This window comes from Salvelinus sp. IW2-2015, linkage group LG30 (genome assembly GCF_002910315.2).
Source record: "Salvelinus sp. IW2-2015 linkage group LG30, ASM291031v2, whole genome shotgun sequence".
NCBI classification, from domain to species: Eukaryota; Metazoa; Chordata; class Actinopteri; order Salmoniformes; family Salmonidae; genus Salvelinus; species Salvelinus sp. IW2-2015.
In genome coordinates, this window is record NC_036869.1 from 16,752,259 (window position 1) to 16,773,522 (window position 21,264).

Consider the following 21,264-nt stretch of genomic DNA (forward strand, 5'->3'; position numbering starts at 1 on the left):
CGAGTTAATTATTTACCCTATTGTTGATTTCACGCACGCACGCGCACGCGTGCGCACACACACACACACACACACACACACACAGAGAGAGAGAGATAGATAATTCGAAACAGTGTTAAAAAGAAAGGGGAAAACCATTCTGAGATTCTGAGAACCATTTAATGTTTACAGTCTGGACTCGGGTCTGAAGTCTGGACCATGGTTTGAACGGTGTGGGAGGTGCCAGCTGCGTAGTCTACCGTGCTGCGACCCTTAATTGGCCGTAAGGGTCTTTCATGCAAACGAGGAGGGTGTGTCCTGAACGAGACGACAGTCGCGCGCCTGGGTAGATCTCCGCCTGCTTCAGTGTATAGTCAATGCAAACTCAACAGCGTGCGTCCTGGGAATTACGACGTTCAAGGATTGAAATAGTGATTATTTTCATACTGTTACCTCTTCGTCAATACACTTGCTGAATTTTGGACTATTTCCCTCGGAAATATCTCGAGGAATTAATTTTGGAGACAAGGTAAATTCCGTGTTGTCGCCCCTGTGCGGTATATGTTGCCTACAATCTGCATCTGCTCCCTCTGTACATTTGGTTTGGTTCAAATGTTTGAAAAGTCGGTCCTCATGCGGACCATTATGTTGTATGTTCTGGGTTCTCGGTCTTTGCAAACCCACTGAACTGAATTTACGAACTAAATGTCGAAAACCTTCATCCCACGACTTTGGCATGACTGCGACTTTCTGGTTTGACAGGTCTGAGATCTCAATTAAAGAGCTGTCACACAAGGTGTCAAATTAAACATTTGAATGAGAAAAACATTGTATTTATTCTAGTGATCGTTTTGTAGCTTGCATCCTTTATTTTTATGCTACATGGTAGCCTATTTTATTAGGTTAGTATTTTCCAGGTTGTATATATATATATTTCTAAGGCACTTGATAACTTGCCAGATTGATGGTCACTATTGTAGTTTGTGATTATAATTTATGTCAAATTATTTCTCCAGCTACTTTAAAGGGTGCGGGATCATGGTCATAGTTGCCCATAAAGGTTCGTCGCATCATTCTACCCCAAGTCATCAATGAATATCGATGGGGACAACTTCACAGGGCTGTCAGTGCACGATAAATAGAATTGACACAATATCGAAAGCATCAGCTGTGTAATGTTGCTTAGCCTATAAAGTCGTCAACTTGAAGTGACGTATAGACCTACCTATCATTTTAGTGAATTGTAGACAATAATAATTCCTTATATTGAGGCTTTCAAAGCTTACCTATCGTTTTAGTGAATTGTAGCCAATAACCATTCCTTATTTTGAGGCTTTCAAAGTCGATCATATTAGTTATGAAATGCTTTGTGCAGGTTATGTAAATGATGTTGTAGTTGTATCTTTAAAAAAACGATCATGTTTTTTGTATATATATATTTATATAATCTAGTCATACGCCTACCATTTAAAAAAAACCTAACTTGATMTTTTTTTTTATAAAAATCATGTTTAAACACACAGACGGGTGGTAACAATAATGTTATTACATATGACAACCATAGGAAAGATTTTCTGCTGAACCCCCGGTTGCCACCCGCCTATTATTTCCCCTGAAATCTCTGCCGCGGGACTCGCCTTTTGTCCTAATCCGTTTCCCTCACCGTGCTGGTTCACAATCAAAATACCGGATTTAGCGGTTTAGTACTCCGTAACGTCTGGCCATCTGCAATTGCCTGCGAAAACACAGTCCAAATCAGCACGTTTTTATGCATGTATTCAAACAATGCCTTCACGCGTAACAGATTGTATGACAATTGTTTTGGCAGATAAGGGGCAATATAATCGAATTTGCTTGCTCTCTTCAGGTGGTTAATTGACTTGCGCATTGTCTTTCTCTCAAATATTTTTAGCATATTTTGTCTTCATGCTATTATGCCAATGCTTCAAATCCTCTGTCTTTTGTATTTTGGGCATAGGCCTACATAGATATATTATGCAATTGTAACATGGAAAGACGTATTACAAGCTCAACAAAGTTCAGTGTAAATGAAGTAGACAGCAGGCTACTAAATGAATGCTCACTTACACAGAATTCTGCAGTTGGCAACCTGAAGCAGAAGAGAAATGTTTTCTTCGGACAGAGCTATCTGAAACATTTATGCACTGTTAAAATTGTATAAGATCTTCTAGGCTTCAATGCACTCAGGCTACTGTAATGGACCACACTGCCCATTCTCCGGAGGAGAGCGCAATCATGTGTCAACCCCATGCTTAGCCATCATATCTCACCTAAATGTAGCCATCATATCTCACCTCAGCCATCATATCTCACCTCAGCAGGATGCTGTGTTGGAGCCAGCAGCCTGTGCTGTGTGTGTGTTTGTGTGTGAATTATACCGTGACGTCCCGGGGGGGACTTCATTTTTTTCATGGGACCATCCTATTTGGGCCTAATAGGAAAGGCATGTCATTAAATGGTAAACATGTGGCATGAACACTACCAGTCATGATGTTTTCATCTGATTGTCAAACAAATCACCACCTGCACAAGTTCGTCCACTCCAAAATACTTCCAGCATCCGAACAGTGTACTGGGCACACGCCCATTTGATGACTAGAAAGAGACATTGGTTACAAAACACCAAGTCAAGTGACATTCTGCGATTTTCATTAGACCTACACTCATGTAGCCCGAATTAGTTGATATGTTTTTGTAAAGAGTAAAGTTGAGAAACCTGAAAAGGGGCTGAAATACGGGACTGTCCCAGAATGACAAGTGCAGCCACATGGGAAATGTATTTGTTTAAACCATGTCAGAGTTGTGGGGGTGTTTGTTAATTTAGAATAAGCTTTTATTTTTTATATTTACCACTGTCGCAGTAAATTGCATTATTTAGAGACCCCCCAAAGATTGACTTTTGTTGCATTTAGACTCAGGGGGTTTAGGCCCCCTGTAATATGCACTGTGTGTGTGTGCGCGTGTCAATGAAAGCACAGTTTCATTTTTGGCATGCATGTGTGTGCATATGTATTCACTGTGTGCGTGTCACCTGCTGCATGACTGATGAAGTTACTGATGCTGTGAATAGGTGGCCAGGCTCTACTAAGATCCCTCCATCACTGCCACAGCATGTAGGTGGGCCTACCACAAATCTCTCCCTTACCAGGTCTCTACCCTACACCTCAGCACCATCACGGTAGACCTCAGGTGCTCAGGCAGTTGATTTGTAGATCAGTGAATCAGTAAACAGCTGATCTGACTGAACTGAAGCCAGTTTTCTGGCACGCGCTCTAGGTTTTGGCGACAGCCTTAATTGGCTAACTGGTAATTAGGAGTTTGGGTTCACAACCTCAAGGGTGTCGTTAACTGGCGCCACAACAAAACCCTCGGTGTCGTTGCATCATCGAAACACATCTCTTCTTTTTTTTTGTTATAAAGGAAAATGGGCCTCAAAGCTTTTACCTCACTTAAAAGAGAATTCAAGGCCTCTCTCGTGGCGCAATGGTCTAAGGCTGTGACTGGTAGACCCATGAGGCGGCGCACAATTTGGCCCAGCGTCGCACGGGTTAGGGGAGTGTTTGGCCTGCTGTGATTTCCTTGTCCCATCTCGCTCTAGAGACTCCTTGTGGTGGGCCGGGCACCTGCTACTGTATCTGACTTTGGTTGCCAGTTGTACGGTGTTTCCTCAGACACATTTTTGCGGCTGGCTTCCGGGTTAAGTGAGCAGTGTGTCAAGAAGCAGTTCGCCTTGGCAAGGCCGTGTTTCGGAGGACGCATGGCTCTCGACCTTCGCTTCTCCCGAGTCCGTACAGGAGTTGCAGCGACGGGACAAGACTGTAACTACAAATTGGATATCACTAAATTGGGGAGAAAAAGGGGTAAAAAATTAAAAGAGAGAGTACGTGAGAGTTGTCTGTAGTTGGTGTTACGTCGATCCCTTTCCCCCTTAGTGAGAGTTGTCTCTTTAGCGTGTGGCTTCATTAATTTCAACATCTCTATCTCGCTGGCAATTAATAGGTTTCCAGATGGCTCGAGCTATTATACCTCTGCTTGTGTGTAATGTTTGCATCTATTTAGTGGGCTTTTGTTGACAGATCATTTAATGTAGCTGGAAATCGGTGTTGCGTATGTGGCTGTATTTCAGCACACGGATCATGCCATATTCTGTCTTCGCTAATGTTTAAACATGGCTCCGGCAAAGTTTGAAAAACATCAGTACTGCATTGAATGTGTTTGCACGTACACAAAGTCTAGGCCTAATCAGCATGGAACCCCTACAGTGTTTTGTCTGCGTGGTTATAAAAGCATTAACATGCACAGTTGTATCTGCCTGCCTGAATTTCCAACACACAACTTAAACAGGCTTATCTCAGCTTGGATGTGAAACCACCCCTCTGAGTGCAGTGCCCTCTCCCCGTCCCTCTGCTGTGACTGAGGGTGACACAGTGGGAGTGGTGAGGTTACGGCTGGAGAGCCGTAGCACAATGACAGGGGAACTGGATCTAGCCAGTTGCGTTGTAGACATGGCGGTTGCCGATTTGAGATGAGTAAATTAGCAGAGCAGGATGTGGGATGTTCTCAGAGTGGGAAGCTGAGGACGCTTCTGGTGAGATTGTGTGTATGTGTTCTGTGAGTCTATGTATTTGTGTGTGAGGGTGAAAGATATAACAATGCTTGTGTTGTATTTGATTTATGGCGTGTGTAGCTTGGATGAGTAGCTTGTGTGTGTGTGTGTGTGTGTGTGTGTGTGTGTGTGTGTGTGTGTATATATATATATATATATTTTTTTTTTACTAGGCAAGTCAGTTAAGAACAAATTCTTATTTACAATGACGACCTACCAGAAGGCAAAAGGCCTCCTGTTGGGATCGGGGCTGGGATTAAAAATAAACAAAAAATATAGGACTAAACACACATCATGACAAGAGAGACAACACAACACTACATAAAGAGAGACCTAAGACGACAACATAGCATGGCAGCAACACAACATGACAACAACTTGGTAGCAAGACAACATGGCAGCAGCACAACATGGTAGCAGCACAAAACATGGTACAAACATTATTGGGCACAGACAACTGCAAGAAGGTAGAGACAACAATACATCACGCGAAGCAGCCACAACTATTATAGTGTGGTCACTAAGAAGTGAGCATAGGCCTGTGTGATTGTCATTCCGCCTGATGTACAGTTGCTTTGTGCACACGGGTCTTTTTGGCCTAGTATCTGTATCAATCTGTTACGTCTAGTATGTTGCTCCACTCTGTAGCTCCAGAGGATCTGTAAAAGTCCCACTTCCTCTGTTTGTCATTAGTAGCCTCTCCATTAACCAGCCGAGTTGGGTTCTGCTCGCCAGCCCCTGATGCCTAAAAATGACCCCGCCATCGTAGCTTTTTTCCATTTCATCCAAAGATTGTGTCCCGCTCACTGATGGGCCAGCAGACGCAGAAGCACCCTGAGAAATGGGCTGTTTTGTCGAGGGTGTGATTTTTATTTCCTGGCTGTCTCTTTTCCAGATTTTGGCTGCTGAATTGTGTCGCCGGTGGAGAGGTCCTCAAAGGTCCATCGCTCCTAATGCCCCCAGAGGTAATGAGTGCTGAAATAGCTTTCCCCTTCAAGTATCTGCTCCTCGTTCTTATCTTACTTCATGTTTTCTCCTCTCTTTGTCTCCTTTCCCTCTTTTCTCTAAAGATGGGGGTAAATCGATACAGTAACAGTGCACTCATACGCCTTGACTTACTCCACATTTTGTTGTGTTACAGCCTGAATTCAAAATTGATTAAATATATGTTTTCTTACCCATCTACACACAATACCCCATAATGACAAAGTGAAAACATGTTTTTAGTCAATTTTATTTTAGAAGAATTGCAGATCTAATTTACATAAGTATTCACACCCGAGTCAATACTTTGTAGAAGCACCTTTGGTGGCGATTGCAGCTTTGAGTTGTCTTGGGTATGTTTGTATCAGCTTTGCACATCTGGATTTGGGGATTTTCTCAAGCTCTTACATTTCATGGGTAGCGGTGGTGAACAGCAATCTTCAAGTCTTTCCACAGATTTGAAATGGGATTCAAGTATGGGCTTTGGCTGGGTCACTCAAGAGATTTCACATTCTTGTTCTAAAGCCATTCCAGCATTGCTTTGGCTGTATGCTTGGGGTCATTGTCCTGTTGAAACATACAGTTGAAGTCGGAAGTTTACATACACCTTAGCCAAATACATTTAGTGGGTTTTTCACAATTCCTGACATATAATCCAAGTAAAAATTCCCTGTCTTACGTCAGTTAGGATCACCACTTTATTTTAAGAATGTGAAATGTCAGAATAATAGTAGAGAATGATTTATTTCAACTTTTGTTTCTTTCATCACATTCCCATTGGGTCAGAAGTTTACATACACTCAATTAGTATTTGGTAGCATTGCCTTTAAATTGTTTAACTTGGGTCAAACGTTTCGGGTAGCCTCCACAAGCTTCCCACAATAAGTTGGGTGAATTCTGTCCCATTCCTCCTGACAGAGCAGGTGTAACTGAGTCAGGTTTGTTGGCCTCCTTGCTCGCACACACTTTTTCAGTTCTGCACACATTTTCTATATAATTGTGGTCAGGGCTTTGTGATGTTCACTCCAATACCTGAACTTTGTTGTCCTTAAGCCATTGTGCCACAACTTTGGAAGTATGCTTGGGGTCATTGTCCATTTGGAAGACCCATTTGCGACAAAGCTTTAACTTCCTGACTGATGTCTTGAGATGTTGCTTCAATATATCCACATAATTGTCCTTCCTCATGATGCCATCTATTTTGTGAAGTACACCATGTATGAAAAAAAAGTACCATGTATGTAAAATGTATATGTAAAATGTATGTATATGTAGCAAAAAACAACATAATGCTGCCACCCCCGGGCTTCACGGTTGGGATGGTGTTCTTCGGCTTGCAAGCATCCCCCTTTTTCCTCCAAATGTAACGATGGTCATTATGGCCAAACAGTTCTACTTTTGTTTCATCAGACCAGAGGACATTTCTCCAAAAAGTACGATCTTTGTCCCCATGTGCAGTTGCAAACCGTATTCTGGCTTTTTTATGGTGGTTTTGGAGCAGTGGCTTCTTCCTTGCTGAGCGGCCTTTCAGGTTATGTCGATACAGGACTTGTTTTACTGTGGATATAGATACTTTTGTACCGGTTTACTCCAGCATCTTCACAAGGTCCTTTGCTGTTGTTCTGGGATTGACTTGCACTTTTCGCAACAAAGTACGTTCATCTCTAGGAGACAGAACGCACTTCCTTCCTGAGCGGTATGACGGCTGCGTGGTCCCATGGTGTTTATACTTGCGTACTATTGTTTGTACAGATGAACGTGGTACCTTCAGATGTTGTGCAGGTCTACAATTTTTTGGCTGATTTCTTTTGATTTTCCCATGATGTCAAGCCAAGAGGCACTGAGTTTGAAGGTAGGCCTTGAAATGCATCCACAGGTACACCTCCAATTGACTCAAATAATGTCAATTAGCCTATCAGAAGCTTCTAAAGCCATGTCATAATTTTCTGGAATTTTCCAAGCTGTTTAAAGGCACAGTCAACTTAGTGTATGTAAACTTCTGACCCACTGGAATTGTGATACAGTGAATTATAAGTGAAATAATTTGTCTGTAAACAATTGTTGGAAAAATTACTTGTCATGCACAAAGTAGATGTCCTAATCGACTTGCCAAAACTATAGTTTGTTAACTTCTTGCCGCACGGATCCCTTTTACGGGATCATTTTCGTAAACAACAGCTGAATTACAGAGCGCCAAATTCAAAAATAATACTAAAAATATTTATAATCATGGATTCACAAGTTAAATATACCAAAACACAGCTTAGCTTGTTGTTAATCCACCTATCGTGTCAGATTTTGAAAATTTGCTTTACAGCGAAAGCAATCCAAGCGTTTGTGAGTGTATCAATCACTGCTAGAACAGCTAGCCTTAAATTAGCTTGGTCACGAAAGTCAGAAAAGCAATAAAATGAATCGCTTACCTTTGATAATCTTCGGATGTTTGCACTCACGAGACTCCCAGTTACACAATAAATGTTATTTTTGTTCGATAAAGATTAGTTTTATAACAAAAAAACGCCATTTGGTTTGCGCGTTATGTTCAGAAAACCACAAGCTCGTTCCGTTACTGAAGGGCAGACGAAAATTCCAAAAAGTATCCGTAATGTTCGTAGAGACATGTCAAAGGTTTTTTATAATCAATCCTCAGGTTGTTTTTAACATACATAATCGATCATATTTCAACCGGACGGTAAACTGTTCAATACTACAGAGAAAGAAAATGTCGAGCCACATCTCTCCTGCGCAGGAACTAATCAAAGGACACCTGATGCGTTTCCAGGTTGGAGTTCCTCAGGTTTTTGCCTGCAAAATCAGTTCTGTTATACTCACAGACAATATTTTGACAGTTTTGGAAACTTTAGAGTTTTCTATCCTAATCTGTCAATTATATGCATATTCTAATATCTGAGCCTGAGAAATAGTCAGTTTACCTTGGGAACGTTATTTTTACAAACATAAAAATTCTGCCCCCTAGCTGAAAGAAGTTAACAATAAATTTGTGGAGGGGTTGAAAAATGAGTTTTAATGACTCCAACCTAAGTGTATGTAAATTTCCGACTTGATTTTACATACATGGTACTTTATATAAAGCAATCACATAACAATAATACATTACCAAACATAAGCTCTTTAATCCCAACCCTCAGCCACTCTCAGACCATCCCACCTATCACCATAGACCACCCTCGTTTGGGTTCCATGTGCCATATATTTTTCAATTTGTGCTGTGATGTTTGACAAAGTTTGAACCTTTCTAATCGTATATTATCCACAGATTGTGAGCTGAAGATGAAAACCTTTCCAACGAGTATTATTATATTATTTATTGACTGACAGCCCTACCTCTTCTCACACCATAAACTTTTATCTCTCCTCTTCTTCTCTTGTCCCACCAGCTTTTCAATCTATCTCCAAATTTATCCCACAATTTCCTAATTTCTTCCACTCTATTCTATTGCCCTGTTATTGGTTCTATCCACACAGATTCATAACACTATTTTTATTGCATTACCTGGGAGGAACATAAAGCCAGGTCTTTATAGTGTTTTGCTTTTAGCATTGCTATAGGCCTGCATTTGGTAAGAGATGATAGTTTGTCCAATTCGGCAGCAACGGGTCTCTGCCCAGTGTAAAGTCATGTCAGAGTATATAAATACCATGAAGCAATTGCCTCCTGTAGAAATTAAGGATCTGTGAAATGCTGCTCCGTCGTCATGGTCGGGGCATTTTGGTTGACGCCTAGTGTTGTAGCTCAGCGGTAATCTCCGCATGCCTGTGTAGACTCCCCATGATCCTCCCTGCTGCATGCGATGAAAACATTTCTGCAAATCTATCGGAAGACTCCTTTCACAGTTTGCCACTCACTAGCTAGCTTTGACCTAATGCCGCGATCCACGAACCCAGCACACTCTCCCCAAATGACTTAATTAACCTTTTAATTAACGCCCCAGCGTGAGTTTTTATGCGCTTGATGTCAGAATGCACTCACTGTTCCAAAACCAAGGTACGCTGCCTGCAAAATGATCTATAGGCTATGTTACAAATTATTTTCGAATATGTTTTATTTTCGAACAACAGTTTGAGGTGTGTTCCGCCTCCTCATTAATTCTCACAGAAGTAGCCTATTTAACTATTGCGGACAATTTATGTTTGAGGCTTTACTGAGCTGTCTTCGACGAGAGCCCAAGCACTTCCCCAGTGTTTCCCCAGATCAAGTACGCAGACATTTGGGCATCTCCAGTCAGAACATAACTTGCACAAACTTTTTCCCCCTGGCACATTTTCTGGCTGGTGCCTTCTTGTTGTTTTCCTTGCTAATAATAACTTTGGACATTAGTGTGTTCCTATCAAAGTAAGTACCTTATTATGTTATCATTATAGTTTCTGTATATCGTGTTGTTGTTTCTACTGTAGCACACCGTAAGTATGTATGGAGCATACTGTAGTTACTGTTTCATTCACATGTTTTCAAGTACTGGTGACAAATCATGCATTCTGATTCTTGCATAGATTGTAATATGATGTGTGTAAAATACTTTTTGGAAGGTTGTACTGATTCATGATGAGCCAATGCTAAGCAAAATGGCAGCTATTTGTGGCGCCATGTTTGTTGACATCATACAATGCATTCTGGTTGTCGTCTGTCAGACCAAAGATGTTATAACAAAATGAGGTAAAGGGGATGGTTCACCCGACTGACTTAGATTGTAACTATCGTTACTCAGGGTTGCCAGTTTAGACACCCCTTTCCAGGTGTTTTATTTTTATTTAACTTATAAACTTCTCCTGTGTTTGCCACCCATTTATTGATAAATCCCCCGTCATATTAATATTTACTGCATCATATACCCCCACGATAACTTCCCCCATTTCTACCCCCTATGGACTTGAAATCCCCAACAAACCCCCGTAGCTTTCACTCTACGGTTAGGCTAGGCAATAGGCTTGTATTTGGGGGGGTGATCTGTGAGGTGACAACATTTTATTTGCTTTGTGATTTGTCCAACTGTAAACGACTTGTCAAGTCATGTAACAAGTACATTGAAGATTTGTAATATGGTGAAAAGTGGCCAAACTAACTATTTTCTGGGCAATAGGCGCAACCAACTTTGACTTTGTTTATTTGCATCTTATAGTGAATGGCATTCTGGGTTTAGGGAGTTTTTGCTTGTCAAACATAAACAAACATGGCTGCCATCATAAAGCATTTAGCTGCTGTTAGCTTAGCTGACACACACTTATTTTCTAAACAATATTACATTTCTCCCTTGGGCTCATAAGAGCTGTGGTACATTGTAAACAAGTTGTTAGCTGTTAGGTCGCCAATGTTTTTTTTGTCGGCGCAGCCTGTTATTTAGACTGGTTTATGAAATTAGTTTGGCTGTGGATGTTCCGTGTGATGCTTAGATGATGACGTTCGCATTTATCTTTTACAATAAAAGGTGAGATTGTGGAATAAAGTTGTGAAGACATTTCCCATCAGTACAAAACATTGTTTAGATGCTTTTCAGACAACAATGCTGTTTGTTGCATCATACAGTGCATTCGGGAAGTATTCAGAACCCTTGACTTTTTCCACATTTTGTTATGTTCCAGCCTTATTGTAAAATGGATTAAATAGTCTTCCCCCTCATCAATGTACACACAATACCCCATAATGACAAAGCAAAACAGGTTTTTAGAAATATCACATTTACATAAGTATTCAGACCCTTTACTCAGTACTTTGTTGAAGCACCTTTGGCAGCGTTTACAGCCTCAAGTCTTCTTGGGTATGACGTTAAAAGTTTGGCACACCTGTATTTGGGGAGTTTCTCCCATTCTTCTCTGCAGATCCCCTCAAGCTCTGTCAGGTTGGATGGGGAGCGTCACTGCACAGCAAGTCCGGGCTCTGGCTGGGCATTCAGAGACTACTCCCGAAGTCACTCCAGTGTTGTCTTTGCTGTGTGCTAAGGGTCGTTGTCCTGTTGGAAGGTGAACCTTCGCCCCAGTCTGAGGTCCTGTGCGCTCTGAAGCAGGTTTTCATCAAGGATCTGTCTGTACTTTGCTCCATTCATCTTTGGCTCAATCCTGACTAGTCTCCCAGTATGCCACCACCATGCTTCACCATAGGAATGGTGCCAGGTTTCCTCCAGATGTGACGCTTGGCATTCAGGCCAAAGAGTTCAGTCTTGGTTTCATCAGACCAATAATCTTGTTTCTCCTGGTCTGAGTCCTTTAGGTGCCTTTTGGCTAACTCCAAGTGGGCTGTTATGTGCCTTTTTACAGAGGAGTGGCTTCCGCCTGGCCACTCTACCATAAAGGCCTGATTGACGAAGTGCTGCAGAGATGGCTGTCCTTCTGGAAGGTTCTTCCATCTCCACAGAGGAAGTCTGGAGCTCTTTCAGAGCTCAGATCAGGTCCTTGGTCACCTCCCTGACCAAGCCCTTCTCCCCCGATTGCTCAGTTTGGCCGGGCGGACAGCTCTAGGAAGAATCTTGGTGCTTCCAAACTTCTTCCATTTAAGAATGATGGAGGCCACTAAGTTCTTGGGAACCTTCAATGCTGCAGACATTTTTTGGTAGCCTTCCCCAGATCTGTGCCTCGACACAATCCTGTCTGAGTTCTACAGATAATTCCTTCAACTTCATGGCTTGGTATTTGCTCTGACATGCACTGTCAACTGTGAGCCCTTATATAGACATGCGTGTGCCTTTCCAAATCATGTCCAATCAATTTACTCCAATCAAGTTGTAGAAACATCTCAAGGATGATCAATGGAAACAGGATTCACCCAAGCTCAATTTCGAGTCTCATAGCAAAGGGTCTGAATATTATGTAAATAACGTATTTCTAAAAACCTGTTTTCGCTTTGTCATTATGGGATATTGTGTGTAGATTGATATTTAATCCATTTTAGAAGAAGGATGTAACATAACAAAATGTGGAAAAAGTCAAGGGGTCTGAATACTTTCTGAATGCACTTTACGTTCTGTTTCTACTGTTCGAATCACATATTTGCGATGGTACGCTGCAGGGACTACTCAACAATGACCACAAATATGTGATCGTACACGTCAAAGGGTTAATTGTCAACACATCCCCTCCATACAAGGTAGGCCATCATTGTAAAAAAATAATTTGTTTATTAACTGACTTGCCTAGTTAAATAAAGGTTAAATATGTATTTTTTATTTATTTTTTAAATACCAGCTTATTTGCTTTGCTCCTTTTAAAAACTGGCCGACTTTTAAAGCCGGGGACAGGTTTAAATTATAAATAAGGTTCAAAGGGGCTTGGGGGTGCTTGTGCCAAATGATCTCTACTCTTATTCACTTAATGATTGTGTATCTCTTTCCTGCTTCATTGATTAGCTGTTGGCAAATAAAATGGCTGAAGAGTCCTTTCTGCGACTGGCCTGCTTCAAAGGGAGATCGGGGGTAGCTAAATCAGTTTTACGGTTGATGGTGTCTGCTGATATGCAGCACAGAGACTGTTTTATGAGCTTTATTGGTGAAGCGTGGAGATAACACAAGTCATTGCATGGAGGAAGGCCTATTCTGTAGGGGGAGTTTTGCGGATGCAGGCTTGCCAGTTTTTATCAACTTCTTGCTTCTTTCGTGCCCTCTTTTTTTCCTCTTTCTTGCTCCTACTCTGTTTTTTTGTTGCCTCATTGCTTGTTTGCTCACTTGCTTGCTTGAAGTCGAAGTGCAGGTGCTGACAAACACAACATTCAAAACTCCTTAGCACAAGCGTTCCAGGAATGTGAAAGTAGAAGCAAGCAAAATGGGGTGAAGAGAGGCGTGAGGGGGAATAAAACATAATTTTTTTTAATCCTGCAGAATTCCTTAGTGTTCCGAAAGAGGGGAGGAGGAGGAGGAGGAGGAGGAGGAGGAGGAGGAAAGAGAGTTAACAAGCAAGGCGAAGGAAGAGAGGGAAAGTGAGAGAGAGAGAGAGGGAGGGAGGGAGCGGGGGAGGGGAGGAGCCGCACTGAGGAAAGATTGAGAGGCCACGGACGCTCAAGATCTTTAACTTTGTCCCAGTCTGATGAGGATTGAGAAAAGTCCAAAAAAGGAGAAGAAAGAGCTCTCCAAAATGTACAGCTGCAAGCTGTCTCTTCCAAGCACTTGAAACGTTGCAGAAACAACGCCTTTTTGCAACACATGGAGCTTAGTGGAAAAGATGGTCTCTGTAAGTGTTCCAAGGCCTCTCTATGGCAATTAATGGAACAATAATTACAGTAGCGCGGTTAGACAACAGATAAATTTGACTTTGTCAGAATACACACAACAGATGATTTGGTGTGGTTAAATTGCCAGCTGATGCCATTAAAAAAATATATTCTGTAATCAGGTTGAGAGATGAAATGATGCATAAAATGGAAGGAGCCAGAGATTGGATTTCTGCACTTCAGAGCTGTTCAGTGGGTTTCATATTCATTAATTGCTCCCCTATCTCCTCAATCCCTACCAGCATGTGTTGCACATGACTCCCATTATTCTTAAAGTCCTCAATTACCTCTTGTGTACAAATAGTTTACACCAGGACCTAGCTTAGATGTTTAATTCACTGATCCACATTCAGTCTATCTGGCTTTGGCCAACAATGGCGTCACCAGTAAGAGATGGAACGGCAGTTGACAGCCTGGCGACTGGAAGGAGGACAGGAAGCAGGTGACAAAGATGGAGTGTTCCATGTCCTCTTCTCGCTCTCTCTCTTCGCTCTCGCTCATCCTCCACCCTTTCTCTCTCTAACTCATGCTGGACCAGAACCAAACATCTGGTTTGTGTCTTAGGACTTGGTTTATGCGGAGAGAGGGGTTTGACTGGTGTTCGGGCTTCGGTTTGGAAAAGGGGTTATGTTTAAACCTGGGAGTGTGTGAAGGGGACAGAGGGTCAGGGGGTGCAGAGAGGTTGCAATGAGGTTGAAGCACTGCCTGTACCCAAACCTCGCCTCCTAAGAGGGAGAGCGCTGATGGAGGAAGATAACTGGCTATGTTGCTAACTCTGGATTATAAGGATTGTAAACATCATTGCCTCTCTTAAACCTGAAGCAGCTTGTAGGTCTCAAAGAGCAATAGTGCATTTTATCTGGCTGGAGCTATATTGAGCCGTTTTAAGTGTGTGTGTGTGTGTGATTCACTTTGTTTGTTTTTGTCCTTCCTAAAACGGTGCATCCAGAATAAACTCTCACCTTTTACTAAAATGTTGCCCTCTGACCAAAAGTCTTTGCATGTCTTTGCATGTGGCACCTTTAATAAAATGGCTCGTCTTTAAAATTGTACTTAGGGTGCATCCAGGAAATCATTTGAACAAGGAGAAATACCTCACACCCACATCACAAGGGGCAGTAAAAGGCCATAAAAACAAACTACCCTTGGGAATAGGGAAATGCAACAGGCAATCAAACTTTAAATCAAATCAAATTTTATTAGTCACATGCACATGCGCCGAATACAACAGGTTACAGTGAAATGTTTACTTACGAGCCCCTAATCAACAATGCAGTTAAAAAAATACAGATAAGAATAAGAGATAAAAGTAACGACTTTACTCGTTAGGTGACTGCCCTTTGAAGTGTCAAGGTAGGTATGGGAGTTACAATGTGGGGTTTAGCCACATCGGCCATTGTCACGTTTCATTTGTTTACGTCAAAAGGTCTTGATGGAAAATATAAAAATATAAACTCAACATGTAAAGTGTTGATCCCATCTTTTATTTGATGCCTCCAACGTCATTTTAGAGAATTTGGCAGTACGTCCAACCGGCCTCACAACCGCAGACCTCGTGTAACCACGCCAGCCCACATCCGGCTTCTTCACCTGCGGGATTGTCTGAGACCAGCCACCCGGAGAGCTGATGAAAATGTCGGTTTACACAACCGAAGAATTTCTGCACAAACTGTCAGAAACCATCTCAGGGAAGCTTATCTGTGTGCTCGTCGTCTTCAACGGGGTCTTGACCTGACTGCAATTCAGCCTTGTAACCGACTTCAGTGTGCAAATACTCACCTTTGATGGCCCCTGGCACGCTGGAGAGGTGTGCTCTTAACGGATGAATCCGGGTTTCAACTGTACCAGGCAGATGACTCCCGAGTGGCGCATCGGTCTAAGGCACTGCATCTCACTGTGCAATAGGCATCACTACAGTCCCTGGTTCGATTCCAGGCTGTATCACATCCGGCCGTGATTGGGAGTCCCATAGGGCGTCGCACAATTGGCCCAGCGTCATCCGGGTTTGGCCGGGGTAGGCCGTCATTGTAAATATGAGTTTGTTCTTAACTGACTTGTCTAGATAAATAAAGGTTAAATAAAAAAAGTAAAAAAATGTTTATGGCAGACAGCATGGGTGTTGTGTGGGCGAGCGGTTTGCTGATGTCAATGTTGTGAACAGAGTGCCCCATGGTGGGGTTATGGTATGGGCAGGCATAAACTACGGACAACGAACACATTTTTTGATGCCAATTTTAATGCCCAGAGATACAGTGATGAAATCCTGAGGCCCATTGTCGTGCCATTCATCCACCACCACCACCTCATGGTTCAGCGTGATAATGACGGTCCCATGTTGCAAGGATCAGTACACAATTCCTGGAAGCTGAAAATGTCCCAGTTTTTCTATGGCCTGCATTCTCACCAGACATGTCACCCATTGAGCATGTTTAGGATGTGCTGAATTGACGTGTACTGTACGACACAGTATGTTTCAGTTCCCGCCAATATCCAGCAACTTCACACAGCCATTAAAGAGTGGGACAACATTCCACAGGCCACGGTCAACAGCCTGTTTAACTCTATGCGAAGGAGATGTGTCTCACTGCATGAGGCAAATGGTGGTCACACCAGATGCTGACTGGTTTTCTGATCCACACCCCTACTTTTTTAAGGTATCTGTGACCAACAGATGCATATCTGTATTCCCATTTTGTGAAATCCATAGATTAGGGCCTAATAAATGTTTTTCAATTGACTGATTTTCTTATATGAACTGTAACTTAGTAAAATCTTTGAAATTGTTGTATGTTGCGTTTTATATTTTTGTTCATTGTATTAGCCTATTGAATTGCAACAGAATACACTTTGAAAAATAATTTGTTGTCGAAGTAGACCTAAATCCACTCCACTAAGAAAGTGGTTCCAGTCACGCAACCTATCATTTTGCCTGGCTGTAGTGGAAACGGTGGTCCAAATCATGTCTCCATCCTTCCATTCACGGAGAGTAATGTTCTTAATTAACAGTTAGCACTAATGTCTTCGTCTTTCCATATACTCCGGCTGTTCCGAGTCACTCGGGTAGATATTGGGTTAGCAGAGCTTTCATTTCCCTGCAAGTATGAAAATCAATGTTCAACAGGCCCAGTTTCTTTAAGGCCTAGATTAACATGATAATGTCAGAGTAGCTAATCAGATTCTCGCAGTGCTCGTGCAGCTATTATCATACGAAACACACCATTAGTGGGAATGATATTCCACCAATCCCTCACCCTTMAATTATTTTAACTAGTTTCTTGGAAAGATGTATCAGAAATGGAACAGTGCGGGGTAAGCAGAGATGGAGAGCATATGATGGACTGCCTTAAACCGCTATATGCTGTTACCCGCTGTGTTTTTCTATAACATCTATTGAGGCTGATCGCTTAAGAGCATGTGGAGTGGGTCTGGGCTCATATTTGTCTGACTCTGAAGTAGACTGAAATGAGTCTGGTTTGGCCTAATATGAACCAGAATGGACAGTACTCTAAGGTGGCTTGTTCTTGTCTCATTCCTTTTTATTTAATTTATTTTTTATTTAACCTTTATTTAACTAGGCATCCTTAATCTGCACTTATCAACAAAAAAAAAAAAAACTGGAGTCAGGGAGATGAAGCCACTTTAGACTACTATCCCATAGAGAATGCTAGCTAAATGCTATCGAGCGCATTACAAACATTTTGGTACAGTTTCTGACCTAAACTATACAAGTAGCTCAACAATGCTATTCCCAGTTTGCTGCAAGCTCAAAACAATTATTAGCTAGCCAGGCTCTTGATCCTGGAGGGGATTCCCTTCTGTTACCAAGTGAATGCATGATTTTTGAAGAAGCTAGCCACTTAGCTAGATAGCTAACTAGCTACTAAATAAGGAAACCAAATGTTTACATTTATTTTTTAACAGATTCTCTTATCCATAGCGACTTACAAGAGCAATTATGGTTAAGTGCCTCGCTCAAGGGCACATTGTTAGATTTATCACCTGGTCAGCTCTGGGATTCCAACCAGCAACCTTTCAGTAACTGGCTCGCTAGGTTACCTGCCCGCCATGCACAGCATTTAACACATCTTAAACAGTTAACTTAATAGTTCTAAGATATCTAGCTGTGAATTCCATACTTTAATTTGATCGCCTAGCACATGCTGCACAACAGTGAGTGACTCACAAGGCTCCGGTCTCTCGTAGTTGTATGCATGTAAACAAACACCATGTGACACGTGACTGGGGACTACCATAAGATTCATAATAATGTGACAGCTGAAATGAGGAACGCAATGTTCTTTATCTCCTAAGGCATTGTAAAAGTTGACAGCAGGTATTTACTTAAGAAGTACCTACATATATTATTTTTTTTTATTATTTTTTTTTACTTCAAATAGTATTGGCGGTATTGAAAAACCATGTCGTGGCTTTTTCCAAATACCCCGGTATACGGTATATACAATATACCGCCCAAGTTACTAATAAAATACATTGTAAAATGGAAGGCATTGTTTGTCTTCTGCTTCGTAGCTAAAACAAACTCATGCATGAAGGCAATGTTTGTCTTCTGCCTCGTAGCACAAACAAACTCAATGCATGCACACACTCCTGTTGAAATAATATGCATTCACCTGGATTGTGAATAGACCTAGACTACATCTTTATTTACCCAGTTTATCAATAGAGATGCACCATACAAAATCAATTATTACCATTTGTAGGTTTGAAATTGGATTGGTAAAAAGTCATATTTATTGATTCATTAATGCATAGCTGGCAAAAATTATTTGGCATGGAAATGTTCAAATCGAATGACATTGAACTCAAAAGATGCCCAACGATTGAACAGAGCAGTAGCTGTGTTTTTCTGTCTGGATCAAATGCCATTCTGTGACTTTGGCTAATATGCCTCCTTTTTTTCATTGTTGTATCGTGATGGTATAAAGTATCGTGATACTAAACCTGGTATCGGTGTTAGTGAAAATTCTGGTATCATGACAACACTAGTTCCTATGGGGCCCATTTCTGTCTGGAGGCTCTGTCGGGCCCATAAGTCAACTGTGTGGGTGTATCGTTGGACCAGCTGCTGATTTGCCCTGACGTCTCTCTCGCTCTCTCCTTTTCTACCACTCTCTCTCTGCTTCTCTCGCTCCCTTTCTCTCTCACACACTATCTTAGGGCACACCTAGGTCAACTCTTGTCTAGGCGAGAGGAGGTTGGCATGTTGAAAATCTGAAGAGCCTCTAGATATCTCTAGTCAGGTATTAGATTGGACTGGTGGTGAGAGAGGTGGATTGTTCACATGAAGCAGGGTTATGCTGTTCATTATATCACAATTCTTTGGGATGGGGTAAGAAGTGTCTGTAGAAAACAAGCTGCTTTGCCCTGAAGCACTTCACAGTCCTCCAGTCAAGCATGGTCAAAGCAATGCATCTTTTCTCTCTCGCTCTCGCTTAAATTCTAATTCAATATGCTTTATATATGAATGACAAGGTCAATGTTGCCAAAGCGAAGTGATATACATAACAATTTGATGATTAGAAGCTATAATAATACATAAATAAATATATATATATACAGTACCAGTCAAAAGTTTGGACACCTACTCATTCCAGTTTTTCATTATTTTTACTATTTTCTACATTGTAGAATAATAGTGAAGACATCAAAACTATGAAATAACATATATGGAATCATGTGGTAACCAAAAAAGTGTTAAACATATCAATATATTTGAGATTCTTTAAAGTAGGCACCCTTTGCCTTGATGACGGCTTTGCACACTCTTGGCATTCTCTCAACCAGTTCCAKCTTTATTTGAATGTTAATGAAATAATTAGCCATTTTATATTTGGCTTTGTAATCAGAATCTTCAAGTATTTAATTAAAAAGGTTTGTCAAAGACTTTCAAACCTGGTGCACAGAAATCTTGAATTTATTCTTCACTGTTCTGTTATTTTAGACTGTAATCCCACCCATTGTTGAACATGCTTTTTTGGCAAACATCTGACTAGTCCTAGAGTGTTATGAGTAGGCAATTTGGTCACAACACAGATCTGAAATGCTCTTAAACCCCGGACCTGCTTGGCTGACCTCCTGCCCAGTCTGCCCACAGCAAAACATGCTTTGGTCTTATAGCGAGGGAGGAGTGGTCGGGTTTTGAGATTTAATCTCGTTTTTGGTTTTCTGTGGTGATCCGAACCACAATGGGCACACTTAGGACCCAGAACAAGGGCCGGATTCAGTTAAACTAGAAACGTCCTGCCCCAGGCTAATTCCCAATGACAGATCCTTTGTTGATGGGCAAGCTACTTTAGGAGGGAAACAAGAAACCCCCTACTGACAAGGTAACAAGCCATGACAGGAGAAATGGTTTCTTTGGAAAAGGGTTTAAGGGGGAAAACAAGGATTTTGGGGTAGTGGAAGTAGGTTTCCTAAAGTCATGACAATAGCTAATTTCTCCTGCTAAAGGTTTGCTGTGTCTCCCCTTAACCTCTAAAACTGGGGGAGAGTTGAGGTTCGTTCAACTGTTAGCACAGAACACAAAGGCATGGTTTTGATAAATCTCAGCTGAGCTCAAAGGCTCTGGTTTGTGTCTTGGGGCACAGGTTGCCAAGCTCTACTGTTCAGAGAGTACACGTTCAGCGTTCAGCTGCCCGCACCCTTCTCCTCAGTACAATTTTTTTTAATCATCTCTCTCTGTACTCTACCACTTTGGTTATTCCGGCTGTGGTGTTTTCTGATTGCAGAGGATGTATTTTGGCCTCCACAATTTCCCAGCAGCTTTCCATTTTAGATCGCATACCAACCAATGGGCTCATTTTCAAAGGCCTGACGTATAGACCCCCTACTAGTGGCACTTATCTGAAGCATGGCTCCACCCTGAACAATGATGACACTATCAGTGTCACCCAAATGTGTTCAGAATGCCCTTTTCCAACATTTCCTCTTTGTAGAAAGAGACCATGACATATTGGCTGGCTTCAACTCTTAACAACCGTGGGTTGGGGCCAACCGCCTRATATCCGAGTCTGGCTGGGGTGCCCTGCTCAGAGAATGATTTCCCCTTGCGCTCAGTAAGCATGTTGTGTTGAGCTGCATTCGAGGGAGAGAAAAAAAACTCCCCAAGCAGCTGTGCTGAAAGCCTGTGCTAAACACAATCAGGAAGTCGACGGGGGAGGCAGCGTGTTTTTGGCAGGGCGAAGGCAAACGCCACGGCACATTTGAAAGACCCTCTGGAAACTTCAAACGTGGGCGGCCCTGCCCCCCTGACACCAGATGGCAGTTAGCTGCATTTCACTTGGCCCGGGCCGCGCATGGAAATAGGCCTCTGTCTTTGTGTGTATTGTTAATTAGCGGCGGTTTAGCCAGGAAAAGTGGCCCATGCTGTATAAAGCAGATCTGGTTCACTTTGGAAAGACATAGTCGGTTGGATTCCAGCACAAATGTATCTGATCCAAAA

The 21,264-nt window shown here is 42.0% G+C and overlaps 1 protein-coding gene across 3 annotated transcripts in view; it reads left to right on the forward strand.

Annotated features, from left to right (window-relative positions):
• The first annotated feature begins 315 nt into the window (after positions 1–315).
• The window catches only part of LOC111954961 (semaphorin-6D), a 130,565-nt gene continuing 109,616 nt past the window's right edge, over positions 316–21,264 (forward strand). For 2 of the 3 annotated variants that reach the window (XM_023974937.1, XM_023974940.1), the window contains exons 1-2: positions 316–508; positions 5,502–5,571. The gene's annotated coding sequence lies outside the window, so the exon portion shown is untranslated. The remainder of the gene's footprint in view (positions 509–5,501; positions 5,572–21,264) is intronic. The other variant, XM_023974938.1, reaches the window with a different exon arrangement.